Source organism: Chamaea fasciata, unplaced genomic scaffold, assembly GCF_029207755.1.
Source record: "Chamaea fasciata isolate MVZ Bird 193981 ecotype frontalis unplaced genomic scaffold, bChaFas1.0.hap1 SCAF_250, whole genome shotgun sequence".
Lineage (NCBI taxonomy): Eukaryota > Metazoa > Chordata > Aves > Passeriformes > Sylviidae > Chamaea > Chamaea fasciata.
Window position 1 is genome coordinate 99,293 of NW_027094335.1, and position 7,923 is coordinate 107,215.

At 49.8% G+C, this 7,923-nt stretch overlaps 1 long non-coding RNA gene across 1 annotated transcript; it reads left to right on the forward strand.

Annotated features, from left to right (window-relative positions):
• The first annotated feature begins 2,492 nt into the window (after window positions 1-2,492).
• LOC136305039 (uncharacterized) lies at window positions 2,493-6,121 on the forward strand. Its single transcript, XR_010724981.1, has 14 exons — window positions 2,493-2,552; window positions 2,631-2,672; window positions 2,771-2,816; window positions 2,911-2,952; window positions 3,041-3,177; window positions 3,277-3,356; window positions 3,434-4,496; window positions 4,575-4,616; window positions 4,715-4,760; window positions 4,855-4,896; window positions 4,994-5,038; window positions 5,141-5,184; window positions 5,270-5,310; window positions 5,395-6,121. It is a non-coding gene; the product is annotated as an uncharacterized lncRNA (long non-coding RNA).
• Window positions 6,122-7,923: the final 1,802 nt, after the last annotated feature.

Sequence of the window (7,923 nt, forward strand, 5' to 3'; positions counted from 1 at the left end):
CGGTCCTCAGGGTCATTCCTCTCTTCGAGATTTTTTCTTTCCCTGTCGTGTCTCCTCGTTTGTTGCGTCTTGCGTCACGGGTGTGGGTGTGTATTTGGCCCAGCGCTGCTCTGCCCTGCCCTGTAGCACAGCTGGGTGTAGGGGTAATAGGACAAATTTGAAATGCAGGGTGCATTGGCTTCTAGGTGGGATCTGTAGATTGACCCAAGATGTGTGGAGCTGTCAAGTTATCCTGCAGCCCTTTGACTTTTGTCCTAACTTTCTTTCAGATGCAGACTGATTAAACCTGTGGCAGAGCAGCCCCTATCGGTGGAGTCGGTTCTCCCGAGAAGGTCAGTCCGAGTCGGTCTTTGCAGGGGAGGTGTAAATGGTGGCTCTGTTACAGCCCTGACCTTTGTCTTTGTTTTTAGGAGCTAATGGAGGATATTGGCAGTCCAGAAGAAGCGGGCAAGGTGAGCATGGACCGGTGAACAGAAGCAGTTGTTATTTCTCCGGTGTCAATTTCTGGTGCAACTCTAACCATCCACTGTTGGAATTTTTTTTTTTTTTTTCAGGTGGTCTGGTTTTGAGATGTCCTGTTTGTGGATTCCAGCGGCCAGGTAGGTGTCAGCTTACGTCAGTTGCAGTTTGTCTTTGCAGGGGCAGTGTAATTGGTGCCCTTGTTACTGCCTGTTTCTTTGTCTCTATTTTTAGGAGGTAAAGCAGGATGTTGGCGGTGAAGGTGAAGCGTGCAAGGTGAGCATTGATCTGCGGACAGAACCGGTTGCTGTTGCTCAGGTCTCAGTTTCTGGTGAAAATCTAATATCTGCTGTTTGTTTTCTTATTTTTAGGTGGCCCGCTTGTGAAATGTCCCGGTCGTGGATACCAGCAGCCAAGAGGGTGTGTGCTTAAGTCAGTCCCAGTTTGCCTTTGCCGGGGCAGTGTAAATGATGACTGTGTTACAGCGTTGTTTTTTGTCTTTTTTTTTTAGGAGGTAAAGAGGGATATTGGCAGTCCAGGTGAAGTGGCCCAGGTGAGCATTGTCCGGTGGATGGAAGCAGCTGTTATCACTCAGGTCTCAATATCTGGTGCAACTCTAAGGTTGTGTTTTTGTCTGTTTTAGGCAGTCTGCTGTCATTATGCTGAAGTCCCTTCTCCAATGAGGTGATGGACCGGGTCCCTCTCTTTGGAGCCCTTCAGAAGCATTACAGGACTGTGTGATCAAGCCTCGATTTCTCCGTTTGAAGCTGCTTTCCAGGTAGTCTTTGATAACGGCTGAGGAGTCGGGGAGGCAGGGAGGAGAGGAGGAGCGAGGGTCCTCTCAAGTATCAGCAATGTCAAATCCCTTGTCTGCTCTTAATCCAGACCTACCCCCTGATGATGCCATCACCCTCCAAGCACGGCCGAGGCAGCGGGCCCGAGCACCCGGGCGTTCTCAAGAGGCGGTGGGTAGCAGAATTGTTGGGTTTTGGGCGATGCGGTGCTAAGACCACACAGTGATGTTTGCTTTTCTTTATTGCAGCTGACTAAGAGAGAGCAACCTGGTGTTAGCAGGAATTTCCCTGAGGGAGAGGCGGCCTTCCTTTTCACCTGCCAGGATTCTGCATCTCCAGATGTCTGAGAGATAAGTGGAGGGCTCCGAGCCACGGAGGGGATGAAAGCGGGGGGCCGGGTCGGCTTTCCACCGGGCGGGGGTTTGGAGACGGGGCCATCCAAGAAGCGGCCCCTTAGGCTTCCTACAGGGAAAGTCTCCCTTTTGATCTCTCCACTGAGGTGTGCAGGGCAGAGCAGTCCCGGTGCTTGTCGTGTCCCTTGTTTGTTGCGCACTCTTTGTTTCATGTCTTTTGCCTTAGCCCTTCAAGGGGCCTACCAAAAACCCTGGTATCCCTCTTAGCCTCTCTGGACTCTCAGTTCCTCGGCCAGGTGGCAATGCCCTCGGACCATCGACTCGGGAGCTCGGGCAGGCATGGGCATCGTATCTCTCTTCAGAAGCATCCAGTCCAATGTCTTTCCAGGTCTTGTTCTGAGCTGTACTGACAGCCGAGCACCACCAGCATCCATTCCGGTGGATTAGGACTTGTAAGAATGCAAAGCTAGGTAGCAGAGTGTGACCGGAGCATTCTCGAGCGTCCATCTTTGCGGTTCTTGGGATAATTCATCCCCTTAGCATCTTTTTTCCTGCAGGTTTCTCTGAGCCCGGTCAGCTCTCCTTTCAGCTTACCTCGGTCATCTGCTCCCGAGTTCTCTCGGTCCTCAGGGTCATTCCTCTCATCGAGAGTTTTCTTTCCCTGTCGCGTCCCTTTGTTTGTTGCGTCTTGTGTCACGGGTGTGGGTGTGTATTTGGCCCGGAGCTGCTCTGCCCTGCAGCACAGCTGGGTGTAGGGGTAGTAGGACAAATTTGAAATGCAGGGTGCATTGGCTTCTAGGTGGGATCTGTAGATTGACCCAAGATGTCTGGAGCTGTCAAGTTATCCTCCAGCCCTTTGACTCTTGTCCTAACTTTCTTTCAGATGCAGATGGTTTAACCCTGTGGCAGAGCAGCCCCTGTGGGATTCATCGGTTCCCCCGAGAAGGTCAGTCCCTGTCGGTCTTTGCAGGGGAGGTGTAAATGGTGGCTCTGATACAGCCCTGACCTTTGTCTTTGTTTTTAGGAGCTTATGCAGGATATTGCCAGTCCAGGTGAAGCGCGCCAGGTGAGCATTGACCGGTGGACCGAAGCAGTTGTTATTGCTCCCGTCTGAATTTCTGGCTCAAGTCTAACCATCCACTGTTGATTTTTGTTTTATTTCAGGTGGTCTGCTTGTTAGGTTGTCGTGGCTCAGGCTGGCAGCGGCCAGGTGGGTGTGAGTTTAAGTCAGTCCCGGTTTGGTTTTGCTGGGGAGGTGTACATTGTGAGTATGTTACAGCCTTGTTTTTTGTTTTTATTTTTAGGAGGTAAAGCGGGATCTTGGCAGTCCAGGACCAGCTGCCTAGGTGAGCATTGACTGGTGGATGGAAGTGGCTGTAATCGCTCAGGTCTCAATTTCTGGTGCACCTCTAAGCTTCTATTATTGTGTTTTAGGTGGTCCACTCTTCTTCTGCTGAAGTACCCTCTGCCATGAGATCATGAACTTGGGCACCTTTTTTTGTGAGCCCTTCAGAAGCATTACAGGACTGTGTGATCAAGCCTCAATTTCTCTGTTTGAAGCTGCTTTCCAGGTAGGCTTTGATAACAGCTGAGGAGTTGGGGAGGCAGGGAGGAGAGAGGGTCCTGTCAAGTTTCAGCACTGTCAAATCCCTTGTGTGTTCTTAATCCAGACCTACCCCAGGACGATGGCATGACTCTCCAAGCACGGCTGAGGCAGCGGGCTTGAGGGCCTGGGTGTTCTCAAGAGATGGTGAGTAGCAGAATTGTTGGGGTTTGGGCGCTGTGCTGCTAAGATCACACAGTGATGTTTGCTTTTCTTTATTGCAGCTGACTAAGAGAGAGCAGCCTGGTGTTACCAGGAATTTCCCTGAGGGAGAGCCAGCCTTCCTTTTCACCTGCCTGGACTCTGCATCTTCAGATGTCTGAGAGATAAGTGGAGGGCTCCGAGCCACGGAGGGGACGAAAGTGGGGGGCCGGGTCGGCTTTCAACCGGGAGTGGTTTTTCAGTTGGGTTTGGAGCTGGGGTTGTCCAGGAAGCGGCCCCTTAGGCTTCCTACAGGGAAAGTCTCCCTTTTGATCTCACCACTGAGGTGTGCAGGGCAGAGCAGTCCCGGTGCTTGTCGTGTCCCTCGTTTGTTGCGCACTCTTTGTTTCATGTCTTTTGCCTTAGCCCTTCAAGGGGCCTACCAAAAACCCTGGCATCCCTCTTAGCCTCTTAGGACTCTCAGTTCCTCGGCCAGGTGCCGATGCCCTCGGACCATCGACTCGGGAGCTCGGGCAGGCATGGGCATCGTATCTCTCTTCAGAAGCATCCAGTCCAATGTCTTTCCAGGTCTTGTTCTGAGCTGTACTGACAGCCGAGCACCACCAGCATCCATTCCGGTGGATTAGGACTTGTAAGAATGCAAAGCTAGGTAGCAGAGTGTGACCGGAGCATTCTCGAGCGTCCATCTTTGCGGTTCTTGGGATAATTCATCCCCTTAGCATCTTTTTTCCTGCAGGTTTCTCTGAGCCCGGTCAGCTCTCCTTTCAGCTTACCTCGGTCATCTGCTCCCGAGTTCTCTCGGTCCTCAGGGTCATTCCTCTCATCGAGAGTTTTCTTTCCCTGTCGCGTCCCTTTGTTTGTTGCGTCTTGTGTCACGGGTGTGGGTGTGTATTTGGCCCGGAGCTGCTCTGCCCTGCAGCACAGCTGGGTGTAGGGGTAATAGGACAAATTTGAAATGCAGGGTGCATTGGCTTCTAGGTGGGATCTGTAGATTGACCCAAGATGTCTGGAGCTGTCAAGTTATCCTGCAGCCCTTTGACTCTTGTCCTAACTTTCTTTCAGATGCAGATGGATTAACCCTGTGGCAGAGCAGCCCCTGTGGGATTCATCGGTTCCCCCGAGAAGGTCAGTCCCTGTCGGTCTTTGCAGGGGAGGTGTAAATGGTGGCTCTGATACAGCCCTGACCTTTGTCTTTGTTTTTAGGAGCTTATGCAGGATATTGGCAGTCCAGGAGAAGCGCGCCAGGTGAGCATTCACTGGTGGACAGCAGCTGTTGTTGTTGCTCCGCTCTCCATTTCTGGCTCAAGTCTAACCATCCACTGTTGATTTTTGTTTTATTTCAGGTGGTCTGCTTGTGAGGTTGTCGTGGCTCAGGCTGGCAGCGGCCAGGTGGGTGTGAGTTTAAGTCAGTCCCAGTTTGGTTTTGCCAGGGGGATGTACATTGTGACTCTGCTACAGCCTTGTTTTTTGTTTTTATTTTTAGGAGGTAAAGCGGGAGCTTGGCAGTCCAGGATCAGCTGCCTAGGTGAGCATTAACTGGTGGATGGAAGCTGCTGTCATTGCTCAGGTCTCAATTTCTGGTGTAACTCTAACATCCACTGTTTAATTTACTTTCATTTTAGGTGGTCCACTTGCAAGATTTCCTGGTCCTGGATGCCAGTGACTTGGTGGGTATCAGCTTGAGCTTTATGTATTACTGAGTTCTGTTAGATTGTGGTGATTGTGTTTTCTCAGTGACTCAGCCTGCTGTTTTCTTTGTGTCTTTGCAGGTGCTGCTACTGTCCTACACATGCCAAGGATTAGGGGCAAGCGGGTAAGTTGGCTTTTAGGCATTAGGGGTGATCCATAGGCATGGGGTGTGTAGCAGCATGCTAAATGTGTACCTTTTCCTTTTGCAGGTACCCTCTGGGTAGACTGTGGAGCCAAATCAGTATCTGAGGTGAGTTGGGGCAGAGGTGCTTGGAAAGCCTGGGGATTAGTTTCCTGTCACACAATTTTCACAGTTTGTACTTTGTTGTCTTAGGTATTGAGAGGAGGTGCAGAGCCTAAGTTTGGATACGGCAGCGCCGAAGTCCTCGGAGGATGGATTTTGTCCGCTCGTCTTCCAAAAGATAAGTGTTGGGGTTTGTGTTTGGGTGCAGGGGAAAAAACTTTGGAAGTGGGAGGCAATTTCACATTAGCTTAGAAGAGAGGGCCCTAGTGGGTTGGGTCCCTCTGAAGTAATGGGAGAGGGTTTCCACTCGGTCTCGCCGGAGCATTTGCCGGGCAGGGCAGTTCAGCATTCTAGCGTGTTTTGCGTCGTCAGCAGTCTTTGAGTCTCGGCGGCGTAGCGGACGTGTTCACCCGACGAGGTTGCCTTTCATCCGGAGGCATCGCCACGGTCACCCGGCAGTCATCGCTTTCTTCACTCGGCTTCCCGAGCTTCTGGAGCGTCCTCTTAACAGCTTAGGCACTTAGTCTAGTGAGCAGTTTTGTTTGTATTGACTTGGAACTGACTATGTTTGTCTTGGAAGTGACTATGTTTGTTTTGTATTGCAAGTGACTATGTTTGTTTTGTATTGCCAGTGACTATGTTTGTATTGCATTGCCAGTGACTCTGTATTGTATTGCATTGCCAGTGACTCTGTATTGTATTGCATTGCCAGTGACTCTGTATTGTATTGCCAGTGACTCTGTTTGTATTGTATTGCCAGTGACTCTGTTTGTATTGTATTGCCTGTGACTCTGTTTGTATTGTATTGCCTGTGACTCTGTTTGTATTGCCAGTGACTCTGTATTGTATTGCATTGCCAGTGACTCTGTATTGTATTGCATTGCCAGTGACTCTGTATTGTATTGCATTGCCAGTGACTCTGTATTGTCTTGCATTGCCAGTGACTCTGTATTGTCTTGCATGTGACTGTGTTTGTATTGTATTGCAAGTGACTGTGTTTGTATTGTATTGCATGTGACTCTGTTTGTATTGCACTGCCAGTGACTCTGTTTGTATTGCAAGTGACTGTGTTTGTATTGTATTGCAAGTGACTGTGTTTGTATTGTATTGCAAGTGACTCTGTATTGTATTGCAAGTGACTGTGTTTGTATTGTATTGCAAGTGACTGTGTTTGTATTGTATTGCAAGTGACTGTGTTTGTATTGTATTGCAAGTGACTCTGTATTGTATTGTATTGCAAGTGACACTGTATTGTATTGTATTGCAAGTGACTCTGTATTGTATTGTATTGCAAGTGACTCTGTATTGTATTGTATTGCAAGTGACTCTGTATTGTATTGTATTGCCAGTGACTCTGTATTGTATTGTATTGCCAGTGACTCTGTTTGTATTGCAAGTGACTCTGTTTGCATTGCACTGCCAGTGACTCTGTTTGCGTTGCAAGTGACTGTTTGTATTGCACTCTAAGTCACTGTGCTTGTATTGCACTCAAAGTCACTGTGCTTGTATTGTATTGAAAGTGACTGTGTTTGTATTGCACTCTAAGTCATGATGTTGCTGTATCCTACTGTATGACTTATGCTTGAGCTGCCCTGCCCTGGCACAGTCACAGTTAGGTAGAAGAGTTGTAGGGCTTTGCAGTTCATCTTTTTTCTGTGGAGTTTTGGGTAGAGAAGGTATGGGCCCTGAGGGGGGATGATGCCTAGCTGTCAGGTAACCACTTGTTGACCACCTGTCGTTGTCTTGCAGGTCTCCGGGCAGGATTAGTCTCTCTGTGGTTGCTGATGCTACGGAGTCTCTTGGAATCTACTGGGTAAGCTGAAGAGTGACTGTGTATGTCTGAGACTTGTCTGTCTGCTTGGGTTTGCCTGTGCGAGTGTGTGTGCTGACTGGTTCTAACCTTGTGTGTGTGACTTTTGCCTTCCAGGTTTTTCAACACATTTTAAATTTAGAATAAAAAATCCCCAGCCGGGGGGGTTTTTTTTTTTTTTCCCCCCGGCTGGGTTTTTTTTTCCTCGGTCCCGGCCGGTCTGCGAGGCGACGTTCATCGCCAAAGTTTGGGCGCCGACGGCCTAGGGACCGGGGTTTTCGTCAGGCAGGCTGATTTTTTCAGGGCTCCCGGGAACCACGTTCCCGAGGAGCGGTGCGAGTGTGTGCTGATGGTAGGGGATTGAGAGGTGAGAGAGGGTGGGTTTGTGTGCATGTTGACTGGTTCTAACCTTGTGTGTGTGACTTTTGCCTTCCAGGTTTTTCAACACATTTTAAACTTAGAATAAAAAATCCCCAGCCGGGGGGGTTTTTTTTTTTTTCCCCCCGGCTGGGTTTTTTTTTCCTCGGTCCCGGCCGGTCTGCGAGGCGACGTTCATCGCCAAAGTTTGGGTGCCGACGGCCTAGGGACCGGGGTTTTCGTCAGGCAGGCTGATTTTTTCAGGGCTCCCGGGAACCACGTTCCCGAGGAGCGTTGCGAGTGTGTGCTGACGGTAGGGGATTGAGAGGCGAGAGAGGGTGCACGGTGCGCATGCTGAAGGAGGTGTGTGCGGTGGACGATTGTTATGTTTTATGTGTGCTGCTTTTGTTTTGGGTTTCCTGTAACAATAAAACAAGATATAATGAGTGTTT